The sequence below is a fragment of the Ischnura elegans genome, chromosome 1, assembly GCF_921293095.1.
Source record: "Ischnura elegans chromosome 1, ioIscEleg1.1, whole genome shotgun sequence".
In the NCBI taxonomy this organism is placed as follows: domain Eukaryota; kingdom Metazoa; phylum Arthropoda; class Insecta; order Odonata; family Coenagrionidae; genus Ischnura; species Ischnura elegans.
This window is the reverse complement of record NC_060246.1, coordinates 35849607-35876710: the sequence shown is the minus strand read 5'-3', so window position 1 is coordinate 35876710 and position 27104 is coordinate 35849607. Positions and strand designations below refer to the sequence as shown.

Genomic DNA, 27104 nt, shown 5'->3' with positions numbered 1-27104 from the left:
AAAGTATATCGCACTAAGCATATACTCGCTGAAAATATTTGTACTCTTCCTATCTATGATCACTAGTTGTTTTGTATCATAATAATAATAATAAAATATCGCACAGTTAAATGTAGCCGCGTAATAGTGATCATTCACAATATTTCTTCAGCTGTACATCTGCAACAGCATTCTAAAAAAATTATTAGTCCTTGAGCTTCCTCAAGTGGTATGCCAAAATTTGGTTGTCACTGTAACACTATGTCCTATCTGTAAACGTTTGCTAATTTTCATGCCATAAGTGATTTACAAATAATTCAAATATCACTAAAAACAAAATCAACTTTATTCTTCCCTATTATTTCATTCTGAATAGTTTATCCCACTGAGAATATACTCTCCGAAAATATTTTTACTGCTCCAAACTATGACCACTATTTGTATTATGTCATAGCAGTAAGGACATATGGCACAGCTTTCTCAAATAGTATGCCAAAATTTGAGTGTCTGAGAAACAGAATGTTTTGCAATTCCAAAACTTTGGCATGTAGGTACTATCCGTTTGAGTGGGGCAGCATGTCGAGTCTTTAATATCCTATCCACCGTCATCCTTACACGGTCGGCCAAACTCGGGAAAAAGTAAACTGGACGTTGCCCACGAAGTCACCATGTAGTTCCCAGAGGACTTGCTACAAACTTTGTCGAAGTGACAGCCGAATGGATGGATGCTAAAGATATTTCACTGGATCTTTTTCAATGGATTTCATAGTATTCTTCCACCAGAGTCCAAAATAAATGTAAGGACTACAATGTTTTCCTTTGAATGACAGATAAAAATATTTGCTTTTCGGGAACACATTATAGAGTTAACTTAAGCAGTAAAAAGTTATTTAATAGCTTCCATTTCAACTGAAAGATGAAATTAAAGATGGGATGAAGAGAGGATGATCACGTAAGCAGATATGCTTCTTATTAGCTCAGATGCTTAAATGCATCTAACTCGATACACTGCATTGTATTATTTAGTGACCAAATTCAGATGCTTATGAGGCTGTCATTAAAAAGGTAATCAAAAGAAAAGCAAACAGAAAAAGAAATTAATTACAAATGGGTCACGGAAATGATTGACGGCGTCCTTTCAGATTTTTAATACAGACACCATTTAAAATGGCGGAATTTATTCTAAAGAAAAAAAGACCCATTAATTTAAGGTAAACAAAACTAGCAATTATTTCTCCGGTAATATTTAGTAATTTGTATTAGATAAATATTCAATCACATAATTTTTAGCCTGATAAAAATATCACTGTCATTATATTTAGCCCTTTTTCTTCCATGAACATAGTTTCATGGCATTGGTAAGTGATTGAATTATACTTCAATGTAAATTTCATTCAATGCTTGTCTTCCAATAATATTTGATACACTTTGTTCGTACTTTTTTATCTCAAGCCTGTCATTCAAATGTGAAAAGTGAAAATAATTTGCTGATGGAAAACTGAGAGGAAAACGGGACAAAGTGTTCTTGGGTACTTCTATTTTCCCCACGAAGTGTGTGCTTAGAAGAATATAGTCGTAATAGTGCTTGAGAACCCAGCATTATCTTTACAATATCTAGAATTATTTACGACTATTTTTGCAACGTTGAGGGATGCAAGTTAGATTGCACTCAAATGCTCACAATTTCGCATTAATTAGACTTACTAAAATATATCTCTCGCCGTAAAGTTTGATTTTTTATCTTTCTTCGCGATGATTTGCATCAAAATTTGACCAATTTCATGCCATGAGTTATATATTCGGAGGGCGCGGAAAGTTTTTTGTTGGAGGTGATCCTTTTTCAATCCAATTTCGACGCGAAATGTACAGCAAAGCAAAAATGCTGCAAAATGTTGATTCCACCACAATACAGCTAGTAGGGCCAATGCTGAGCTTTTAGTTTGACGTCTTAGCAGCCGAAAACTTTGGATATAGCAAACACTCTTCAATAAGTTATCACAACGGGCTTAAATACGTGGGAGTAAGTTATAAATATGAATCTTGAAGTTTCTTTGTTTAAAGCCACAGAATTTATTAAAATGGTAGATAACGACACCAAACTCGCCATAGTTTTATAAAAATAAACAAAGATCATTTTGCTATATTCGCTAATTTATTCATTCATCATTGAATCAATATGTTACTAAAATCAGATCTTTGTGTCTTTATAGAGATCTTATAAATAGTGGAAAATTAATTTATTGTCCAAAATGTTTTTTTTTAAACCATAAAAGTATGCCATCGTGCTATGCTTCCATTTATCATAGTTCAGAATGGTTAAAACACGGGGAGGAAAAAAAGAGGAGTGGAGCAATCCACCCTTAGGGAGAGTCCTCAACCCTCGACCTCCCAAGTCAGTCCCCCGCGAACTCCTGATCCTCAGGATATTACGGAGGACATTCCTCCACCGAAGTCGAGGAGAATGGCAACTTCGGGAGTCATAACCTCCACGGAGGAACTCCGGAGGCTCCTAGAAGAGGAAGGTGATGGCAGTGGGACGGACGAGGATGATGTCAGTACCTTCTCCGGTGAAACTATATACAGCGGAAGCGATGACGATGAGTCGGAGGAGGAAGGGGATCCATCGTAGGGTAATGAGTTACTATCCCCAGAATCATGCCTCCCGGGTACCTCTTCGCAAGCCACCACTGCCAGACTGAGAGAAACCACATACACCTGGACTTCTGACAGACCGACAATAGACCCCATTCCATTTACCCAGACCCCTGGTATGACTGCTTCACCTCAAGGAGACCAACCCACCGACTTTTTTAATCTTTTACTGACTGACAGTATCCTCAAATTGACCGTGAGAGGGACAAATAGATTTACCGACGAGCTGAAAGCACAGAATGTAGCCCCGAAAGCAAGGATTGTTGAATGGAAGTCGTTGACGAAAGAGGAATTCCTTATATTCTTAGGCGTCCTGTACCACATGGGAATAATCCGATTAAACAGGATATCAGACATATGGAGCAAGGACTTCCAATTTAACTTTCCCTGCTTTCGGGGATGCATGAGCCGTGACTGGTTCTCGGGTATTTTGCAATACTTGCACTTTGCGAAAAACCCGGAACCTGGTCAGCCTCAGCCAAATCACCAACTATATAAAATTCGCCCCCTAATCGACCTCTTTCATGACTCAATAACTAATGCCGTGACTCCGTCGCAAAAACTCTGCATTGATGAGTCTATGCTTCTCTGGATGGGGTGACTTGTTTTCTAAAGATTTTTGAAGGGGAAGAAACATAAATACGGAATCAAAATTTACATGCTAACGGAACCTTCCGGTTTAGTTCTCAGACTTATCGTTTACACAGGATCTAGTGACGCTGGATAAACTAATGGAGGGTCACCTTAATGCTGGCCATTCATTATTTATGGATAACTATTACAACAGTGCCACTTTGGCCCACCAACTACTGGAGTGGAAGACATATTGTACCGGAACTTTGAGAACTAACCGGAAGGGTAATCCTCCCCAAATTAATTCAAAAAAATTAAAGATGGGGAAGTTGTGAATGCCTACACTGATGGCGGTGTCTGCGTCATGAAGTGGAAAGACAAGAGAGAAGTACTTATGATCTAGAGATGGGTCAAAAAGAACCGAACTGCCAAAACGAACTGTTCACTGAAATGAACCGGTTCGAAAATGAACCGTTCTCTAAAACACCCTGTTCACTGTTCATGTCGGCACTGCACAATTGCGGCATACTCGGTACAGTAGGTATGATCATCAAGAGGCATTTTGAACTGCAGCTTACTCGAGCAAGTGCGTTGTGGGTACAACAGATGGCGGTTACGACGGAGGCCATCCAAGGCCGCCGAAGTGCGTCGTAGACGACCGAGCCCCTCCCCTTCTTTCTCTACTATTCCCCTCCGTCGACGAAAACGAACAGTTCGCCACTGAACAGTTCGTTCTAACTAATATTTGAACTGATATTTAAAATATCAGTTCATTCGAACCGTTCGTTCTAACTAATATTTGAACTGATATTTAAAATATCAGTTCATTCGAACCGTTCGACATAACTAATATTTGAACTGATATTTAAAATATCAGTTCTTTCAAACCGTTCGAAATACTAGATTAAATATTAGTTTCCTCGGGGCGTTCAGTTGGGATATCGCGTTCATTTTGATTTCGTTTTTTGAACATTTGTGGATTTGTGGATGCATCTCCAAAAATATTGTTTAAAACGCGATTCATGAACTTAGGAAACGATTGAACTCATGATTGTGGAACATTTTTTTCGGCCCCTTTACCAAGATGATCTTTGGACTTAGTTTTTGGCGCCTACGATGAAATTTTTTAATGTGGATGCATCTCCAAAAATATTGTTTAAAACGCGATTCTTGCTCGAAATTACCATAACACTCTCCACAAACCTTACGATACCACACTAAGCTTTCATGTACTCTAAACGCATGATAAACAATATTTTCTACCGAATGACCCTACCTGTTCACTATGAACCGATATTTTGAACTGTTCTTTTTACTGAACAGGATCAAAGTGAACTGTTCATAAAAATGAACAGTTTAACCCACCTCTATTATGATCAGTTAGCAGTATGGGGGCGAAATGAACGATGTCCCCCACCGAAGGGGAGGGGGAACTATACCCAAACCTGAGGCAGTTGCAAGATACAACGAGGCAATGGTGATACACTGATCAGATGATTTCCTATTATCCAATTGAACGAAAAACTCTCAAGTGGTATAACAAGTTGGGCATTCACATCTTCCACCTTCTCCTCCTCAACAGCTATTATTTATATAAGAAATTGCCTCCCAGATATTCATTTTATGACTTTCGGCTTTCGGTAATCAAATTCACCTACTTTCACTCGCCCTTCAGGCCCTTGGCTTGAATTCACGTCCGTAAAAAAATTTAAATTTTTAGCATTAATTTTTTTTTCAATTACTGAAGAAAAATTGTTTCTTAGGTAAATTATTACTGAAAAACCCAAAAAAATGCATTCAGTCAGAGAAAAGCCATGCAAAAAATAGCCTCAGCGTTGAAAGGGTTAAAAACGGCACGGGTTCAGCAACACTGTGGCGGTATAAGGTAGAACAATACAATTATGGAAATTTGGGAGTTTAAGAGGATCGGATGTCATTCATAAAAGGAATTTCTACTTAATTGAATCAGCAAAACTATTAAGGTTCCGAGTTCGAATCCCGGTATTGGCGAATGATATTTTCTCTCTGCGGAATTTTCGCACAATTTTGGCATTGCGGGTGATTCCGAGGCTAGTTCCGATTTACTTAAATTGCACATAATCTCTTCCTAAAACTTTGTGTAGCCAATAGGTAAATTTTAAATATCCTTTTATATTATTTTAAATAATAAAGGTCATATTCTGCGAGTTTTTATTACTTCATCCACAAATTATTGAAAATTTTGCTTAATAAAATCCAAAATGACTTTAAAGAAGTAGCTTGTACTTAAAATAAATAAATTTTTTGACTTTAGGCAATTACCCTTTAAATAATACATCCCCTCTTTTCCCATCAAAAACACTCCCCAATGGAATGTACATGAACTACACAAGTCAGGTGTAATCCATAAAGATGCTGTCTCAAGATAAAGGAGGCACATACCACGGGGTAGGGAGACGAAACGTCTACGTGACTCAGGGCACTAGGCCATGAGAAAACGGGCAATTCGGATGACGGAACTCGGGCCTGTAGAGATTTAGAACCATCGCACATTCAAGGAGAGATGCGTTCGTCAATCTCTGATCCCTTCCTTGGTACACTTCGTATGTACATGAGACCAGGGTGGGTATACTCACGTGGAGAGGGGAATAAATGACGTGAGCGCCGAGGAGAACGCACGCCGCCATTGGCTGACAGGATCGCGATCGGCTCCTCGTGTGCGTGAGGATTAGTATGAGGGAGGGGAAGAAGAAAAAAAATAGAGGATCGCGGAGCGGAACACTTCCTCGGGATCCCCAGATGCGGACGGGGAATGTAAATTCCTTGATGCGATTCCTCGCCGCCGGAAAAGATCGCCTTGGGATTTGGTTGCTTACTTTGCCGAAGAGACCGGGCGATAGGGATTGACTGGCTGGGAGAGGGGCGCCATGTATATTTATCGGATGTGGAGGGAAGGGAGGCGAAATTCGATGATTGGGGCGGGACTGAATCCCAGAGACAAGAGTTGAAGTGCCTCAGAGATATGGTGAAGCTATACGTCGATTTTAAGGTAGCTGCACGGGTTATTGAGACCAGATTAAGGCTTGCTTAAATCACAAGGAAGCAGGTAGCGAAGAGGAAATTTCTTTTGGGGCTATAATAAAAATATTATATCAAAATTTAACAGTTTTTACGAATCTAGGTGTTGAGCACCAGGGATGAGGAACTTTAGTTCGTAGTCATCATGTAAGTATTTACCAATGATAATTACCCAGAATGATATTGCTTACGATTTTTTAAGCGCAGTTATAAGCCGTAATGGCTAGTTTTGGCTATTTAATAGGCAAAAACTGATAATTTTAAGCAATATAATCACGGGTTAATAAAAAAATTTTTATCCGATGTTGAAAAAATATGCCTTACATGAATAGATCGGACCTTTGAGAACTTTCCAATTTTTTCATTCGAATTGTTTAATCACTCGCCATCAGAGCGACTTACTTCATGTACGAGCTAATTCTATCGTTCAAGGCATAAATGCCCATTAATGTTTCGAAGTGAGTCATGCGACGAGTCTCCATATTTCATGTAGTACAGATCCCCTGCCCTACATATTACCATTGGCTTTAAATTTTTAAATGGACTAAATTTGCGCTTATGGATTACATATTTGTAATAAAACCATCAAAATTTTTCTAAAAGCACTTTTCAAAATTCAATTCCACTGTATATCATATCTGTTCTTTCTTTTGCACTACTTAATGCCCAGTACATGATATGATAACACCGACTCCGCTTCCAGTGGGAAGCTATTATGTATAATAAGGAAAAAAATCTATTTTGGGAAATGCGGACGTTTGGCTATTCATATTGCTCACCACACTTTCCGTATAGAAGGACATAATGCAAGTCATATTTAAAAAAAAGTATATATTGCTTAATTCAAATATTCTCAAATGCAAATTAATTTAGTACGGGTACATTGAGCGAAAAATACTGGCAAAATATTGATCAAAATTCAAAAAACGTTTCATTCCATGACATTCAAGTTTAGCCTACTGAACCAGATCACCGAAATAATTTAAAAGTATCAAAATTTTCCAATAAAATTAAAAATCAGTGACTGCACCAAAAAATATATATTTTAGGTGCATAATCATATTGGATCCAAATGCCTCTCAGGTTCCATTGGAGACATATTCATAAAAATTACGTAATCTGTTTTTTTATCGTAGTATATCGATTGCGCCAGGGAGCATATTGAAATATTAAAAATCAACGTAGCACTGAAAAAATGTTTTGCCCTATTCCGTAATTTCATTCTGTCTGTGATCTTTGCGAAGAATATTAACCCTATGCAATGGACTTCTCTGAATACATGCTTTAAAAGAATGACCCTCTAACTTCAAATGTTTCAGATAGTAAGTTACTTCTGTCCAGACTGAAGTACGATGTGACACAATCGATGACGCATAAAGGTACTTGTAAGAATACTTCTACAATTCCTCGCGAAAAAGGGATAAACACTCGACACTATCAAAGTAACTCGTAATTACACCATGCCCCAAATTCGAAAGCATCCTTAAATTCATTTGCATGTAGATATTTCTTCACTTAAAACGTGATTTTTCGCATATGGAGCTCAGAAACAAGAGTAAAACCTACCTAATCTCCAAAAATTATTTTAACTGCGCCAAATACAGGAATCATTGTGATCAAAAACTAGAATTTATTTGCTAAATAGAATTACCGATCACTCTATAGAGAGAAAACCAATAGCATGTGATGAGTATTCAATCTGCATAAAATAAAACTCCAAGCGCTGGGTCAAGGCAGACCTATCACATTTTAACATATCTGTCTTATTGAGTTGTGAAGGTTGATTTGTTAGCATTATTAAATTTGTTTTTTTTTATTGACTTGTATGTGTTTTTGAACAAAATTTGCATTTTTCTCTAACCAATGGAGTCATGAAACGAAATTGAATTTACAATACGATGTTTTTATTTGAAATTATTTTGATCCACGATATCATTGAGATAGGAGTAAATTATTAATGGAATGACATTGATGATGTTTATTTCCCCTTTATGTGTCAGAGAATTGTAAAGGTAAAAAACATCATCTCTGAACAACTATTGAAGCTTGAATAAAAAACGGAGAGAGAGAAAGATAATTTGATCACCATGGCAGCAGAGCTCACAATTTGCTGCGACAAAAAAACAACAATGACGTAAAATAACACTTATTCCCATCATCAACTCAGCTACAATTCACCAGTAATTTTATCTCAATTCCTCAATATATTTAGATAAATGATGAAAGCACTGGCAGAAATTTGGCAATTACTCGATGGTGTTATAAATATAGCATGTATTAGGCAAAATTTTCGATGATGTAGTATGTAATACGAAGCTGATTGGGTAAAACAATTCTTAAAAACAAAAATCAGCGTACTTATTCTTATAAAAACATATATATATAATTAAAATTATCTACAATAATTCAGTTATTTTTGAAATTGTATATCCCACCTATTACAGAAAAAACATAACTTAAGGAATAAATGAATCATGCCTCAACAATGAACGATACTTAGCGTCATAATAATGAAAGGAAAGCACATATTTATAATGCCCCCTAGAAAAAAATTGATTTCACCCATTTGATTAAAGGGCATTCAAAACCTATATACTGTTAATAAATGGACTCAGTTTCTTTGCTTGTCATTTTATTTCCTGTTTGAAAGTTTTTTCAATTGATCCCGGATACCGAACGAAAATTCTAATAAATTGTTTTTGATTCAGTTTAAAGGAAATAATTTAATTAAATTAATATCCGATTAAGTGATCACTGCCTATTTAAAGATAGCCATTTTAAATTTACGTATTTTATAACATTACAGATTTACAAATTTTAACATCAAATACCTTAAATTCAAAGGTGAGAAGTAACAGTATTGAATATGAAACCATAGTGGCGATAATTTTTCTTTTTCACAATTGAAAAAATTATTGGCTGAAAATAAAAGGTAGCAAATTTATCTTTATTGCTTATGTTTTTGATGAGTGGTCTCGGTTTATTTTTCAAATATATTTTAATCGGATAATAAGGTTATTTAATAGCCTTTGAGCTTTCTCTCCTATCCAGTTTACGCATTCATTTGCGATGTTACAGAAACTAATATTTTAGAGATCATAAAATGATTGTCATTCATTTCATTATGCTTATTACTCATCGTATTTTGGCGATATAAATACCCTCAACCCCCACCAGCTAAAAAATACTTATATTAACACTCATTTCACTCCCAGTCGCTAAATATAATGATAATGTGATTCAAACGTCTGAAAAATCTAAAATAATTTTGTTTAAAAAAATACTGATATTATTGCCATGTGATAAATAATCTGTATGCATACCTGGTAATTTAATGCGTGGTTTGTTTTTGATGACAAGCGTACCGAGTTTCAATCCAATACATGCATTTCACAATTACCTACAATATTCCTCGTCCGGCTAATTGGACGAGACTGAGCCTCATTCAAATCCCAATATTCACGAATCGACCACTCTTAGGCGGTCCGGGTAAACATATATATGCAAAAATAGTAAAATAGTTCAAGTCAAGCAAATCTTCAAGCGAATTGATTACGAATATAACCGCAAAAAATCCAGCTGTGGAGCATTACGTAGTCATATACTTAACGTTAAAAAAACCACGATTGAATAACCATAGACATTAATCATAACCTCTATCTATTCAATAGAGTAAAACTTTGACATTACATCCATGCTCAACAAATCATCCCTACCACTAGGATTTTTGCTGAGTAAAAAAATACTACTCAGTCAGTATGTCTTTTTGTTTGAGTAGAAACAGCATCCGGTTTTTTTTTGCGTATCATTCTACACGTATTTTCACGTTTTTCTGCGTATCATGCGTTTCTGCATGTTACGAGAAGGCACCCTTTTCCTTACATAACCCAAAAAGTGATCAATGCCCCAAAAGAAGATCATTTCAATACTTCAACCTATGACATAATCATTCATTTTTATTTCTGTAAAAGTAACAGACCTAAAACGAATTGTTTAAATTAAAAAGCTTACAGTAAAACACACTTAAAGGTCGAAACAGCTTTGCAGTTTCTGCAATACCAAGCCAGCGCGCGGCACGAAATAATGCTATTTTTACAGTATTTTAAAATTACCGCAAAATGGTACTTTCAAAAATAATGAATCCAATAAAGCGATTTTGCAGGATATTTACAATCTAGTGAGAATGTTACAAAATCCTTAAAATGCAGATCCAATTATCATTGATTTATTCAGAAGACTCAGTTATTCAATAAGATTTCTAAACTCCATTCAACGTTTGAGAAATGGGAGCGTCATTAAGAATACCATCTTTTCCTCATACAGTTTTTTTATCCACCAGAGAGAGCAGTTTCACATTTCGAAAATTAAATTTGACTTTTTAAAAATTAATATTACCTCGACCTTTGACGGTTCATGAAAAATTGTCTGATGACTGGCGAGAACACCTCACCTCCATCAACTAAATTACCACTTTTATGAGCCAGAGTTTTATTACTTACTTCAAGATCCTCGAGCGCGAAAATCGGTTTGATAAAATGCAGTGGGGGAAAGAAGAGGAAAAATTGCTCGAGTGCCAACCGAGAATTAATTGAGACGCTGAGGTATTACTGCTGAAAGCGAATTACCGTCGTTTGGAACAGAATAGTTTCCCGGCGGTTTCCCGCATTTGTGCAATCGATGACGCCAACTACAAAGGCTCCATCTATCTACCACTGAAGCGCTCGCCTTCTAATAGCCATGGGAAGGAATTAATGCTTAGATGTTTCGGGATGTTAATCGCCTAGTCCTTCACACGATAGTTTCTGGCCCGTTATTTTCCTCAATCCTGCTGGCATCGCCTTCCGCGACGTTAAAGATACATAACCGTCATATCTCCAGCCATTTTCATCTGCGAGGTACCTACCATAAAATGTCTGTGGTTCGTGAACGGAATGATTTCACCTCACGTTTACACCTAGTGTTCACGTTGAAGGCGGAAAGTAACAATTTCCTTTGTGTGATAGGCTACGGCTAAGTAAGAGTCGGGGTCAATCGACATTCTTTCAGCATTATTTCTATATTCAAACGCATTCCGTTTGCAAGCGCTCATAGTCAACCTGACGCCATAGTTTATAATCGTGTTTTACAATATAAATGTAAAAGTTCATAATTTTAAGAAATTCGTAAGGCAAAATAGCGAAAATGTAATGGACACACTCATTCTTTCGCATTGCTGAAATCTTTTTCAGCAAAGTTGTTTTTTAAGTCTTAGTATTCAAAATAAGTAGTATACTTTCTCTTTCCTAAAAGACTCAAGGGCTGTTAACTCTATATAGCAGCCAATCATAGTGCATATTTTTAGATACTAGAATAAAGAAGGGGGAAAATAAGTGTAAGGGATTGTGAATTTTTAATGCGGACAGTTGAGTCATCCTTTACAGCAGTGCCCTGCTATTCTAAGACCAAAATTATTCCACGTAGAAGTAATTATCAGTCTCAATTTTTCACGTGGCTGAATCAACAAATTTAAGTTTTATCGAGCAATATCCCACTTACTCAGAGTTTCGACCCAAATAATAGTTCTGCTATGTAACAGTAGTGAAGTAAAGGCCCCGGATAATCCAAAGGGGCATAAGTTTCACTCATTCAGAGTAAAGGGGGGGATAACTCATTCCATAGGTCACCATGCTCCTCTAATATTTTTGGCTGAGATGTTTAAAGGTGTCAGCCGAGAAAAAAGTAATATGACGATATTTTTCCCACAGCAAAATGAGTTTGAAATGCTTAATAAAATGAATCTAAAGAACCTGAATGGCAATGGACGATTAAACACCATTATACAAGACATTACGACAAATATCATGTCAATTTCATCCACACCGACTGAAATAAAGGTAATGGATCACTTTATTGTCTTTGATGGATACGAAGCTAAAATGCCGAATTAGATAAAATGGCAAATGTGAAGACAAGATCGTATTAGCTGCTGGATTGAGCAGTTAGTATGAGCGTAGGTGCACGATTTATAAGCGAGACATTCTAGTGCATTTGTGATGAGAGGAGGAATTTATAAAGAAACTGACGAAAAAGAAAAAGAGTTGACGGTAGTTTAAATAAAAGCATTAATTTTGGATTTTTGATGTGCCAAAGCCAAAAAAGAAAATAATACGGAAATTAAGTGACTACACTGAAAATATTAAAGGGAGCAAGAACTTAGAAGCCGAATTTTCAAATACCAACAGAAGAAACTTCCATTAATAAAATAAATCGCAAATTACAAGAACGTTCAATTTTAACGGCAGGATGAACGCATTAGAATAAAGTAAATTATGAAGAAGATATCTTCAGAACACCATTTTGAAAATGGATTGAAAGGCATTTGGATGAATATATGGAAAGGATAGTTACCTTGTCATATTGATAATCAAGCGACAAAATCTCTTTACAAAGGATTAAAGTAACTGTGGTAGCATGCTAAAAATCTTGCAGACAGCAGCTGGTTTTTGAATACGCAAATAGTGGGTGGGACTTATGGATTTAAAAAAAACACCCAATAGTAAATACAGAAATAGAGAGAGAGAGAGGTACATCAAAGGAACCGAAATAGGCATAATATATATTTTTTTTTAAATGATTTCGTCAAAAAGAAGTGGAGAACCCTCATAGCGGCTAACGAGAGGTGCATGTTGAACCACGACGTTTACAAGGGAACCTATCTTCCAAAAATACAGCGAAAAGCCTGTCACAAGATTTTTGGGGGGGATGCAGAGAAAACTAACCATGGGAAAAGTGGGCTAGAGAAAAAAATGGACGCTTTCGGGAGAAAGAAAAAGGAGCTTTGGCGGAAGGCCGAGAGAGGGGGATGGAGGAAGCTGGGGAGGGAGGAAGTGGCGTTTGGGAGAGATGAAAAAGAACCGGGGGGTGGAGAGGGAATGCGAAAGGGGGGGTCAGGGGGTGTGGGAAGGGGGTTGCGCAGGGCGAGAGAGAGAGAGAGGGCACCGCGAGGGGAAGTGGCCATGGGGGAGGAGGGGGGAGGGTGGAGGGGTTACGGAAGGGTTCGCTGGAGAAGGGCAGAGGCGAGGCAAGAGTAGCGCGCGCGCCAGTCTGCAGCAGTACCCTGGCGCGAACGGTCGCACGCACCGTCTCGCTCTCCACGCGGTTTTAAGCCGTCGCGACAGCATCCGCGAACGCCGGCGAGGTCCCCGTCTACCTCCCGCCGAAGATAGAGGGACCCTTCCGGTAACACCGCTAAAGGGTGCCGGGCCTTGTGAAGGATTCACACCCACTTCGCCCCAATCCAACGTGACCTTTGCACGTGGCTGGTGGTCGTGACTGCGACGTTGATTAGACAGTTCGGTTGGACGATTCTAGTGTTCCTGAAAAGAGAGGTATCCACCCTGTCACGCCGCTGGAGGTCGCCGGTTCTCAACTTCATCCCACTCGTAATCGTGCCACTCGCACGTGGCTGGCAGTGGTGATTGGATCATTCTTGTAAGACATATACGTGGACGATTTAAGTGTGTTCCGATTTCCTCTTCTAAACTCGCCTCCTCCCGATCGTAGGGTGGTCGGCATGAGTGACTTGCCGCCCTGCCTGTGACGGCTTGGCCCAACGTTCCCTGAGGAGTTACCCGCGAGCGAAGTTCGCGGTCCCTCGCGAGCTCGGCCGCCGGCGCAACCCCCCGTCGGAATCGGAGAACCGATCCGCCAAACAGGCTACACCCTTCTCGGACTTCTTTGACCCCTGACCCGGTGGAGACCATCTAAAGCGGAAGTGACGGGACAAAGGTCGATGCGGAACGGTCTCCCCACCAGGGTGTGCCACACTAGACGGCGTTCAAAACAAACAAGTGAGTCCCGTAGTGTTTGCGTACTACAGTGAGGAGGTAAGTCTTGGAGCACACTCGTCAATAGCCGGAGGAGACTAGGGTACTATCGCTCTTCCGCATCTCTGTACCTTTCCTCTCTCTCTCTCTCTCTCGGCCCAGGAGGAACATTCAGGCACGCAAACAAGGCGAGTGTGTGCGTGAGTTGAGAGATACCAACAAGTTCCCCTTTCCCGAGAAAGTCCACTCAGCTGAGTCCACCACTACATCGCGTCCGCCCGGTCCGTTACGGTCCTTCCTCTCTGCGAGAGACCCTCATGGTACCCGCGGGCGCTCTCAAGAGGGTCAATATTCCCTTCAAATAAGAGGGAAGCTTCCGAGTGGTCTTGTGTATCAGGTGCGTGGGAGGCTAAAGGAGAGATACACTTGTAAACACAGATAAGGAGGGATCCCTCACACAAAATTTGCTCCAGAAGTTTGTCTCAGTCATCTGTACCCGGTCCCTCAGCGTCTCTCTTAGAACTTTTGCCAAGGCTAAAGTTAGTCGTGTTCCTTCCACGGGTTGGACGTCGCAGCGGTAGCTGGCGGAGGCGTTGTTTCGAGGATCTGCGGGATTCGTCGGTCATCGTCGGCAGCCGGAGGCGACTGAGCCCCTCTTGCCGGGCGCTTCCTCGACCCCCGCGACTCGGCCACGCCTCTTCCGACCGGTGAGTCTCCTCTCATAGCTCCCATTCTCCGCTTCCTCCCTCGCACTCTGCTTCCCTCATCTCGATGGCCTCTTTCCCGAAAGAAAACTAGCTAGCGGAATTTCTTCCTCCGAAGCGATGAATTTTCTTATCTCAACGAAGAGCACGGGGACTTCCGATTGTTTATTGCGAAAAGGATGGCTCATCTTTCAACCATTTTGGAGTTTTATAAAGAATTTGTGTATTTTAACCCATGCGAATTGGATACAGCCATATCCTTTCCTCCTTTTGAAACCACGTGCCCATTTTCCGTAATTTTAGTAAATATATCTTTTTGATTATTAAATAAGTGATCATATCGCCAAAAAATATCAAAAATTAAAATTATAAATCAATTAAAGTACAATTATGCATATTCAGAGTAATTCCATTCTTTGTACTGTTGATTTATTCCTCTCCAAATTTGTAGAGTGACACAAGACTTATGATTTCGGTATTTAAAAAAATAATGCAACAGATAACAAATTTTATACAATATTTTATCGTAAAATTCTAAAATATTACCACTTGATTGGTCCCTTAATGTTTTATTATCACGATAATGACTTAAGCATGAGTATTAATAAAGTTTTTAATCCTAAATTCTAACCAAATAATTTGATTTCAAATTTCGTTACTTATTCAGCAATTTCACTAAATTTTTATGTGAAATTACTTAAGTGAATATTTAGAAATAGGCTTTGCAAGAATTAGGCGTGCGGAGGATTGAGGGAGAGTGTAAAAATAAAAAAAAATGGGTTAGAATCTTGCATGGTGGGTTATTAGGAGGGGGGAATCCTTTTTAACATCCCAGTACTTGCAAAAAAGGCCTGTTTACTTTTGTTGTTCTTGATCAACATTCTTGGGTAAAGGAATATTTATGGCCATCGGAATCACATTTTTCCACCATTAATCTCTATCACTTCCTTTAAGGCATAGAAAAAGAAATGTATCGCAATTGGACGCCCAATTACCATTGTAATAGGATAGTTACCATAGGCAACTGGAAAATACGCAATTTCAACAATCTCTGATGAAAATCAATCGCAGATAGCTAAAATTATACCTAGAGCACTTAAAATATACTTCAAAAAAATACCACGGCTTTTACTTTTTTACCACCTTAATTTTTTATTCCTTTTAAAATATAGTGACTAATTAATACGAGGGGTCGTAGCGTGAAAATACGACCCTAAAATTTTATCCATAAAGAACGCTGCAGTTTTTGTAATTTATTTTATCCGACGCCTTCACTCGTCGTAAAAATTCCGAAAGATGAAAAAAAAAATGGAGTTCAGCAGACCAAATGTCTTTATCATATTTTCTACCTCTCGTGCCCGTTGCACTGTGGGTGGAATAACCATTCGTCGCTGCCGATGTGTAGGGAGGGATAATCCCCTAGCACGACGGCAAACGCAGTGGATAGCAGCGGGGTTACGCTCACACCTGAGGGATACCGTAGGCACATAAAATTTTAGAGCCGGTGACGCGGGCAGGGCAAGCTGCGAGGGTGAGGAGGGATTGTGGGAGGAGGTATGGTTATGGGGGTGGGAGATACTAAGGAAAGAGAGAGAGGAAAAAACTGACTATCGCGTCGCGAAAAAATGTGGGAATAGGGGAGAAGAGTCGTGTTAGTTGGTGGTAGGATTTAGGGAGTGGGGGTGGGGAGGTGAATGGATAAAAAGAAGAAGGGGTGAGAATCTTCCCGGGTGGGCACTGAAGAGAGGAGGATATCTTTATTACTATCCTCCGTACTTGTGGAACACGGCGGAGCGCCTCCCATAACCGTTATATTTCAGAAGCATCCCCCCACCCCCGTCCTACTCTTCAACCTCACAACGCCTCCAACCCCGAAAGAATCGCACGTCTTTTGGGTTCCCCTACACGGTCCTCAGCTCCCCACGCCGAAAAAACCACACCACCCACTCCCGCCTTCGTCTCGCCATTATCTATCTCCGAGCATCCATAATGCCTTCGCTCCCCTTTTATCTCCGAATTGCTCGCTCCTCCTCTTTCCGTTAAGGCCAAACCCCTTCGCGGACTCCCCTCCTATTCATCCATTCCACACCAACCCACATGCGTATCGTAACCCTTTTCTGCTCCTTTTTATTTTTGCAAGTCAAAAAACCTCTTCTTCCTCCTCCCGCAGTGTGGCTTTTTATCGTATTTTATTAATCCCTCCCCCATCTCCGCTTTTTTATAACCTTCCTTTCATCCTCTTCAGGTGGGAAGATGTTTCTTTTGCAATTCTATTGGTATGAGGTGCGTTACGCGTCCAGAAATACACGTGCCCGTAATTGGGTATGATTTTCCCCGAGCCGAGACTCTTTTATTTATTATTCCAGGGACAAAACGTGGAATCCCCTTCCGAATTGGAAGCATTGTCATTCGGGAAACCATCTTTTTATATTTGCTTTCTGATGTGTGAGTGTAGAATGGTTGACAAAAACACTGCCGTTGATGCGAACACATTAAGGGTTTCATAACCTTCTTCATAGGTCCCCGTTAATGCACTTCTTTCCATTCGCGTGAAGGTGCCTACGCTTGGAAGCACTGATTCTGGAAAGCGAACCTTTTTTTGCTATAGTCTTTTAAAAAGTCACTTAGTACGTTTATAAACTTTTGTAGAGCCCTTAAAAATCACAAAAACACAGAATTAATCTAAATTAAAGGCTGGATTTTGCAATTTTTCCTCAGGTACGCGTGTGGGCTCCTGTTAATATCTTTGTATTCATACGCGCACTCTCTATTTATGCTGTGGAGAAAACCGACAAGGTCGGAGAAAAAGAAAATACGCACGTATTCATCGCATTTTTGGGAAAAAATAAATATTATCACGTGAAAGAAAATATTTTTTGTCGAATAGAAATCTTTAATCGGTATTTCGCATCAGCAGATATAAAATGCTAACTTATTGATTTTTCTCCGTGAAATTGGGTAAAAGCATTTACAAAACTTAAAATGTGTAAGTTAAATGTGTTTTCTCAAATTTTCTTAAAATGGTGAGAAATTCATAAGCTTCTCAGCTACCACAACAGAAATACTCACAAAGTGAGAACTAACGTCATTGAATGAAAAATGGAAATGCTTTTCATAGTAATAAGCAAGGGTTAATATAAATGAAATTCGACTAAATTTTTGGGCAAGTGGTCAATCAAAGTGGTTACTCAAGACAACGAAAGCTTTTGGATTCCATCATCCGTATCGGAAATTTGACCGGATTGATTCCAAACAATTTTCTTAATTAGCCATTTAATTTTGTCACCATTGGGTATGCACGGCATGCCAAACATGGACATTAAAATTGATAGAATGTTAAATGAAGGAGCATGAATCGAATGTGAATAGCGATTTCAAGTACTCTTATACTCAGCATAGGGGATTGCATGCGGTAAAAAAAAGTCAAAAGAGTCATAGATATATGCGATGGAGTAGTATAGCTTTGGTGATTATTAATTTAGGTCGTATACAAACCCTCAAATTTTTATCGAGTATAATTTTGAAAGGTAGTGTAGTTTAAAGACTACTCACATCGTAACGAACTACACACCGTATTTCATATATTTCCGAGATAACTTTTTAATGACAAAGCCATTGGCACCTTTACTTATTCAACATTGCTTTGATGACGATATGTTTTATTTGACCCTAGGTCGCTTGTTCTCGTATTCCGTTTCATCTAGCATACGATCAATTCATCAAGTGGGGAATGTCATCTCGAATTCCTTTTCTGTATTCTACCTGCCTTTCCTTTTTTTTTTCTTTGCAAACGCTTTGTCCTTTTGAAATTTCGGCCGATCACTTGGCTCTCATCATTCTCTCCACCTCATCAAAAACTCCAAACATGTAAATTTTCCCTTTTAATCGGAAAACGTTCCAACGCGTTAAATTTTTCATTTCACTCTAAAACATTTTTGCGAGAGCCATTCCTGCCTTTCAAATGAAGAAAAAAAGGAGATACAAAGCGTGAAGGAGAAGGGAGGTATGGCTAATGACTGCGATGACCGGCGTTTCACACAGGGATGAGAGCAATTATTCGTTGATCTTTCAATGTCTCTCCCTTTTTCCTTCATCCCTCCCTTCCCTGCCACCATCGCGCGCCCCTCGTCGTGCGATCGACCCTCCGGAGGCCAAGTGATCAACTTGGCTGCGGAATTGAATGGGGGATCAAGCGAATGGGAGAGTGGCCAGGTTTTAAGGCAGCTCGGATGATCGAGAGGGGGGATTTCAAATGGAAGGAAGGTCGCTCCTCTTTGGGAGAGCGAAAGACAACACGAATGGCCGGGAGGGATGGGAGGAAAGGGATGAGCGGGTGTGGAGATGGATTATGGAGGGGAGGAGAGGGCAGAAATGGGATGAAGAGAGCAAAAACCGCGTTGGATGGAAAGGCACAGGTGGGACGTAAATATGGGATCTGTGCGATCGAAGGCTTCCCCAGAGGGCATGCGAATCAGAGGTTTTTCGGGTGGTGCACCAGCTAAAGGTTACTCAAAGTTAAGGTCGCACTCATGGGGTCGAAACGTTCACACGTCTACTCAGTGTACCGACCGAGAAAAAAACTAAGGTGCACTATATGATTTTCTGCGAAAGTAGTCAAAATAGCGCAGAATTAATTTAAAAGGAAAGTGCTGCCGAAAATTGAAGGAGACGGGTTAATAGAGTGCCAATCCTCATTTTTTCCCCAAAAACTGAGTTGCCCACGCTATTTTAAGGAAAAATATGAACTACAAGCTCCAACTTATAATCTAATTTAATATTTTAATTTATTTAATTAATACCATATTCTTAGCATAATGTGCAGAAATAAATTTTATAAAAAATTACCAACATTTATGGATTTAACCAAACTTTAAAATGAGAATATCTCAAAACACTAGAAATAATGGTTGGCACTTTTTTAACCCGACCCCTTCAGTTGTATCAGTAAGCAGGGGAAATGAGAGAAGACTGGGATTAGATGGGATTATTTCGATTAATAAATTGCTTTAGTTGTTGAAATTTTGCAAAGCATTGTTGAAAATTAATCCACACTGAGGGAGCCATGTTGAGGGAACCCTCATAATTGTTGCTTACATTGAAAAGTAAAGCAATCGTAGAAATATTTGTTGAAGCGAACTCAAATATACAGGAGAATGTAAATGGAATTAAGTGGAATAAGAAGAGTGATAAGAGGAGAATTTTTCACCCTTGAAACTGATAAAAACGGCTATAGGATACTTTTTAGGTTTAGCTGGTTTTAGAATATGAAAACTCACGTAATATCATTTTAATTGTACTACGTATTTATAGCTCTTTTTGACTTTGAAATCAAAATAGGAAAAAAATCTGCGATACATTTGATGGATGAAATAAGAGAATGAAGACTGTTTTTATTCCGATGTAGAAACTTTAGCACACATGAACATATGAATGAAATTTTAAAAAGTGTTACATAAACGTCCATTATTTAGGTCTCTCAGTAAACGATCAGTATTATACCACGATTTAGCATCTCAATTGTTGTTTCTTTTTCTGCTTGTGAGTACTATTTCAATGAGTGAGTCAATTTTCTTAAAAAAAAAAATAATATGCTCACCCAACACTTCTGAATAATTATAATTGAAAAAATTAAGCCTCATGGCAAAAATTGCAATAATAATTATTTCCGCTCTCTAATATAGGTATTAATATACTAGTGGAAAGAATTTTGAGAAATACATGGACGTCGATAAAAAAAAACTAAAATTTGTCCCTTGTCGTCTCAAGAAGACTAAGTGGGTAATCCTCGTTATAAACGTCTCAGAAATCGGTCTCTGCCTCTTCAATCGTTGAATTCGGGACACATTCTCCTAGCCTCTTTCGAATTTTCACCAAATTCGGCTTATCTTACAACAAATTTTCAAACCCTTTGCTTTCTTTGTAGATAATGCGAGATGATTTCTGGTTTGTACTTTAAAAAAAGAATGAAGCTAAACTTTGATTATTAGTGATGTAACCCAGAAATTGAATTGTTACAGAAAAGCGTATTTTCGGGAAGATCTGACAAATGGTTGTGTAGCTGCATACAGAAATACTTAGGTATTTCTAAGAGTTCCCAATGACAGGCAATTGATCGTTGTGAATTTCAATCTCCTCAAAAGATATAAACATATCCTCAGCCTTAAGGCCGAAAACTCATTCTTATTTTCATGGCCTAATTGAAGCATTATTATCACTTGTATTGTGTTGAAATAAGAGGTATTTTTTTATTCCCACCCGTGCCCTTTGTTCAATTTTCCACCAAACATTTTCCTAAAGAACAGAATCTAAGGAGACAAAAGGAGACCAAAAATGTATGCCTCTTTCTTGTCATCAAACAGTACCGCATGTAATGCGTTTTGATCTCTCTATTGGCTTACACGAGAACTAGGATTTTCAAGGGTGATTAACTGATTGCGTAATTTCGTACAACTCTGTCTTTCTGGGGTCATAATGCCAGGCAATTGTATAAATTCACATATCTAATTTAAACAATCAAACGCATTAAATCTCATCTTTTAAATCAAATAAATGTTGTAATCAAAAATAAAAAACCAATTGAAACTAAGATAACGCTCAAATTTCATATTTCTTTGAATTAACCGGTAGGAAGACTAGATGATTAGTTTGCATATTAGATTTGTATCCCAAGCTTGAATAATTTTTCAGAATGTATTACTTCTCCTTTCTAAATTAAACTGTACATTTTGTATCATTATTATACATATGTCTTGTGATTTATCACCATAATTTTTTTTTCTCCAAAGTACATGAAAATTCTTTGTATTTGCCTTTGAAGAATTACTACATTTCTGTTTAACAGAATCCAAAATTTCCTTGCATTTCCCAAAAGAATGAAAAAGAATGCTAATTAGCGTTGGTAAAAATTTAATTAATTGAATATCGCACAAATTTATATGCATTAAATCCCAATGAAACTTTGGCAATGGCATGCTTGGACTCATTAATATTTATACGACATATTGTTTCTATTTCCGTGGTAGATACCTGATTCTATTGTTCAGTAATACGCCCGGCCTAGTATAATGCCAGTGTCATGAGTCCATTAAAGTGAATAAAACGAAAAACGGATGGAATTAATCTCTGTATCCGAAAACCAGCGAAATAAGCCCTCGAAGCTGATACGCCGAGTGTTCAATCGATGCCCGGGTAATGTGGGGAATTAACAGATTCCGCTGTTGCCCACGGACATTATAGAATGGCCACAAAGTTTTCGAATGGCTTTCAGCGGGAACTTGGTATTTCCAGACCATAAGTTTCCTGAAAGCAGCGCGTGACCAAAATTGGAACTCAAAACCGCAGAGTCTGGTGTAAAGAGGCCTTGTAGCGGATATCTTCCACTTTTGCCGCAAAGGAATCTTGGTAACAGCAGAGTCATGACATTCAACATAATAGTATTGTTGTATGTTTTTGGCAATTCTCAACCTAAAATTTAAATTATTTGATAACACTTTTCGTGGATTTACGTCAGCATAAGGGGAATTATTCTCAGTGAGCAAAAGCTTGCTTTTTAAATAGCGATCATCCATTAATTTATTAAATAAGGACCACTTTACTTACTTTCTTTTAAAATAACTTTTATCAGCCTTTCATATTTTTTGGTAAAAAACAAATACGAATGGCAGGTAGATAGATTCTGTTATCAGTCAGCAATTTGAGGACTAAAGATCTGGTAACATTTTTATCGATAAGCAAGGATAATAACTATGTTTAGTTATAAAATGATATTTTTTCGCATTTTTTTAACGAATAGCGTTTGTAAAATTGAAGGCAATAAACGAGAATAATATTTATATTATGATAAATAATATGCAGAAGCTCTGAGAAGGAAATATTATTGGTCTCAGTTATAGTTAGAGATATCAATAAAGAGGAAAAAAAATCCTTATAATTCGTTAATGAAATTATGAATAAGTTCAATCCGACCTATTTAATAAATATTATCCAGATAAATGCAATGGAATTGAATAACTCTTCAGCATACTACTACAGTTAGACGGTTAAAAACTCCGAAATAACTATTTTCGATGTTGATTAATTAATAAGTCCATTGAAGATATTCCCCTAAAATTTCCAAATTTATTTTAAATTGAATATTTGTCACATTCACCGCCAGTATTCATGAAAGTTGTAACATTGGGCTTTATGATATATTTTTACTTCATTGAACGGATCAGCAAGCCCCCATAACCTCTATTAATGTGAAAGATTTAAAAAAAAATACTTCTGTTATCTGTATTGTTGAAGAGCATTAACGGTTAGTCAGCAAAATTCATGAAATATACAAATACCGTAACGCAATGAATGGAATACATAATTACGATACGATTGCAAATAATGAAATATACCACGCTTAATAGGGCACTGAATGTTTAATATTATAGGAATATGCACATATATTTCTTGTTTTAAAGAAGAATGTTCTCTGACAATGACAACTGTTCCCAGCTGATACAAACCGCTATTTTGGCATTGCATTTGAATTGGTTGCAACAGAAAATAGCGTTAATAATAGTAATTCAAGTTTTTTTAAACAATAAACACCGAACAATAATCACGTTGTACTTCACAATATTACGAAAAATACTATAATGTAGATCATATTGTCAGGCATTTTATAATCAAGATGTGTGCATCGAGTTCACAAATTTTTACATATAAGATACATTTTCAATGTTATGCATTGAAAATATCTAACTATTCAGCTAAATATAATTTGGTGAGAGTTTGATAAACATTGAATAGTGTGCGAGAAAAATTAAGCCTTTTGCAGGAAAAAAAATTGCCAACATGTATTTTTTCTATTAAATATTATCTAATAACTACTCTCGTTTAAGTTCACACAATTGAAGGACATATAAGCACGTATTTTTGATGTCTCCAAACACCAACTTTCAATTGAATTCTCTAACTTTTTACTCTCGTCATAGAGAAACATTGCTTATTATAACTTTTAGATCATTATTCCTCCGCGTGGGAGCTTGTATGATAGGCTATTTCCTCATAACGCCTACTTTTAGTTAGCATTTAGATAATATACTTGAGACTGTTTTCGTTCTTATTGAAAATTCTTTTTCCTTCTCCATGGTAGAAATAATGTTTAGCTATTTTAATTTATATGTGATCTCATTAACAATTACGCCAAATGTTAGGCTTTCACACAGTACCTTTTTTTGTCTATGCTCATTATTACGGAGCATTTATAAGCAAATAAAACGATTTAATCTATGAATTCTTTCCAAAACTACACTCAAAAAAATGCCATCTGCCAAGGCAGTGGAAATCAGGGCGTAGCTAATAACAAATATCTTACGTCATACGGCAGTCATGCTGTCCCCTCTGATCATATCTCCCTTCAACTCCCCTTTCGACAATCTCGTGAATTTTAATCTTATCACCTCCATCCGCTTCATCTGTCTCCGAGGACGCAACTCTGGCATGCATCTAAAATCTTTTCGCGTCTCCATTTTCATCTCAAACTTTTTCACTCCCGAAACTAGTTTTATACGCGCCCCTTGTCTTTATTCATGGTCGTCAAGGGACCCGATGTTCGTTCTCTCTGGACCGCATTTCGGTCATCCCACGCATCCAAAGCGTGTTTGTCGCGTTGCGAGTGAGAAACAGGTCGAAAATGGGATTTGGGCCGAGGGCGGGCAGAATACGGTCGCGGGCTTGTAAAAAGGTCAAGGCAGATGCGGCGTCTGTCGCCCCTAGGTCCCCGAGTAAGTGCGTCAGCCCCGCCCTATTACTGCTCTGACAAGTTGGCGCATAAGTGAAGGGTTTCCCTTCCTCGGCCACGAGGTAGAACACGAATGCTAAGCGCTTTCTACGGGAGATTATAGAGATGATTTTTTTCGGAAGATTCTCTAAGTAGGCATTTTACCACGTTTAATTGAAATTACCATTTTCAGTTTTAAGTTGAACTTTAGGGTGTTTTTAGGAGGAATCATCAAGTATTCACTAGATATTAGGGGGACAATTATAAGCATTTTTTCTCCAAAGACACGGGACATTAACTCTTTAGTTACTGAGCTATGGCAACGCAAGCATTCGTATTTACTTAGCAGTTACCAAGAAAACGGTGTTTCTTGGATAATCACCCTTTTCGACATTTCATTCAACAACCTGGATCTTAAAGAACATTAAATAATATTGGACGAAAAGGTGCGATAATAATTGTCTGAAACAATTAATCTCAAAATGGGCGAGAATTCGCAATCATATTGTTGGTACTTGCTCAAAGCTCTCGTTTAATTAAGCTCAAAGATCTTGAGAAAAATAATTTCTTTATTATTTTATGAAGCCATATTTGGTCTCAATATATGAAATTATGTAGCTTATGCTAATGGCCTGTCTAATGCAATAGACGCGAAGAACTTCTACGTTGAAGGTAAGGCACTAATCCCTATTACTGATAAAGTCAGAGCCATATTCCACGATAATTCGTAAGTGAAGCCATTTAAGCTTAAGTCGGAGTTCAACTTCGATTACGTGATATTTATCTTTGGGAAATTTTCTCTGCTTTGCATAAAATTTTGTAAAATGTTTTCATTTCCCGATCCAAACACAAAATTAACTCAATTTACTTGGCAGATTTCTTGAACAATTTTCACTTTATAGGTTTTTACACTTTTATTCTTGACCCAAGAAAATGGATAAGTTTCGGCTCCATCCAAATCATTTATAAATTGCTCAATATAAATGTAGGTCCCTCAAGCAAAAATCAACTGCTATTCTTTTAGGCGGTCACATCCAAATAAAATGAGGTATCCATGAAGAAGTAGCATAGCAATTAAGAAGCATTCGGTAGCCATTAACGATATGCGCAGGAAATTAAAGTTTTTTTTCTTCAATATTCTCTTTAAATGGACCGAATTTCATCCGAATCATTAAAATAAAATGATTTTTAATGCACTGTTTTGTACTGGTATCCGAACTTCCCGATAATTTATTTCAACTTACCCGGCATCACGCAAACCGAGATATTGATGGCATAGTTCGTGAAACGCATTAAAAAAAAGGATTTTCCATTAAAAACTCACGTGTAAAAAATGAAGAAAAATATGTAAAGCGACGGCAGCGGAAGAGGAGGAGAAAGAGAAAAAGAGGAGAAGGAAAGAAGAGAAGTAGCGGAGGAAAAGCGGCGAGTCCCTTATTCATCCCTCACAACCGGAGAAACAGAACATGCGCGTTTATTCGCCGGCTGAAACCATTTAAGCAACCGGATGCGCTCTTTTGTACGGCCAACGAGATTGGATGCGAGGAAATTCAAAACTCCCGAGGTGCATTAAGAGTGAGAGATAGCAGTATGAAAGAGAGAGGGAGGGTTGAGGAAACAGGATAGGCAGGGGAGGGTGGGGTGGAGGGAGTGAAGGGCGTGAATGAGATGGGGTGGGGGGCAAAGAGCAAGACTGTTAGAGAGCATAGGGATGTCGGAGGTAGGCACATGCATTCGAATCGATTTTTAGCCGTAGAGCGGCGGTTACATACACCGCTTAATCCTACGGCCTCCCTACTGCTACGGGCGGGAAACTGGATTGTAAAGGAAAAGGAAGGAAGTATTAGTGATTTTTGAGTGGCACAAAGCGACAACATAACGTGAAAATACTGGTGATACGGATAGGCTACTGGGATGTGGTCTTCCAGGAAGGTAGACTCACGTGCTTGCCTCTGTTATTCACGATGCAAGGTAATTTTCTCATTTCCTCTCTTTGTATGCTAATCCTGTGAATTGGCAAAAATAAGGCGTGGATGATTTATTATCATTCATTCTTGTTCTACGGAGCTTATGCCATCATGCTTATCATTTTTAGAATAATCATAATATTTAAAATTTCTTTTATTACTCTCACATCTTATTTATTACTTAAGCAGTAGAATAATTTTGTGTTTTACGAACTTCCCACATCTTGTCCCAATAAATTTTCTTGCATAGATTATGTCGGTGCAAAGAAGAAATATTGCACCATTATAGCAGACAATCACAAGCCTATTTAATAATACTTGACTTGAATGCTTAATTCCTCGATTTATCGTATTCTTTCTTTCTTTAATTGCGTTGCCTGTTTAAAAGTTTCAATTTCATCTTGAAACATTTGAGATACATGCACTAGACGTGATATAATAACTAGCTTTTTCTCGATGTACGAAAATTATATTATATTAATTATTAATATTACATTTAAGTTTTTAAGATGATTTAACAAAATAATAAAATTAATTGAATTAATCTAAAATGTACTCAGGAAATTTCAAAATGATTGCGTAAATTAAAAATAATTTATGTGTCATGAAA

At 37.9% G+C, this 27104-nt stretch overlaps 1 protein-coding gene across 1 annotated transcript in view; it reads left to right on the top strand.

The window, feature by feature from the left end:
- Positions 1–13356: 13356 nt before the first annotated feature.
- LOC124160222 (C3 and PZP-like alpha-2-macroglobulin domain-containing protein 8) overlaps positions 13357–27104 on the top strand; it is a 515206-nt gene continuing 501458 nt past the window's right edge. The window contains exon 1 of the mRNA XM_046536362.1: positions 13357–14773. The gene's annotated coding sequence lies outside the window, so the exon portion shown is untranslated. The remainder of the gene's footprint in view (positions 14774–27104) is intronic.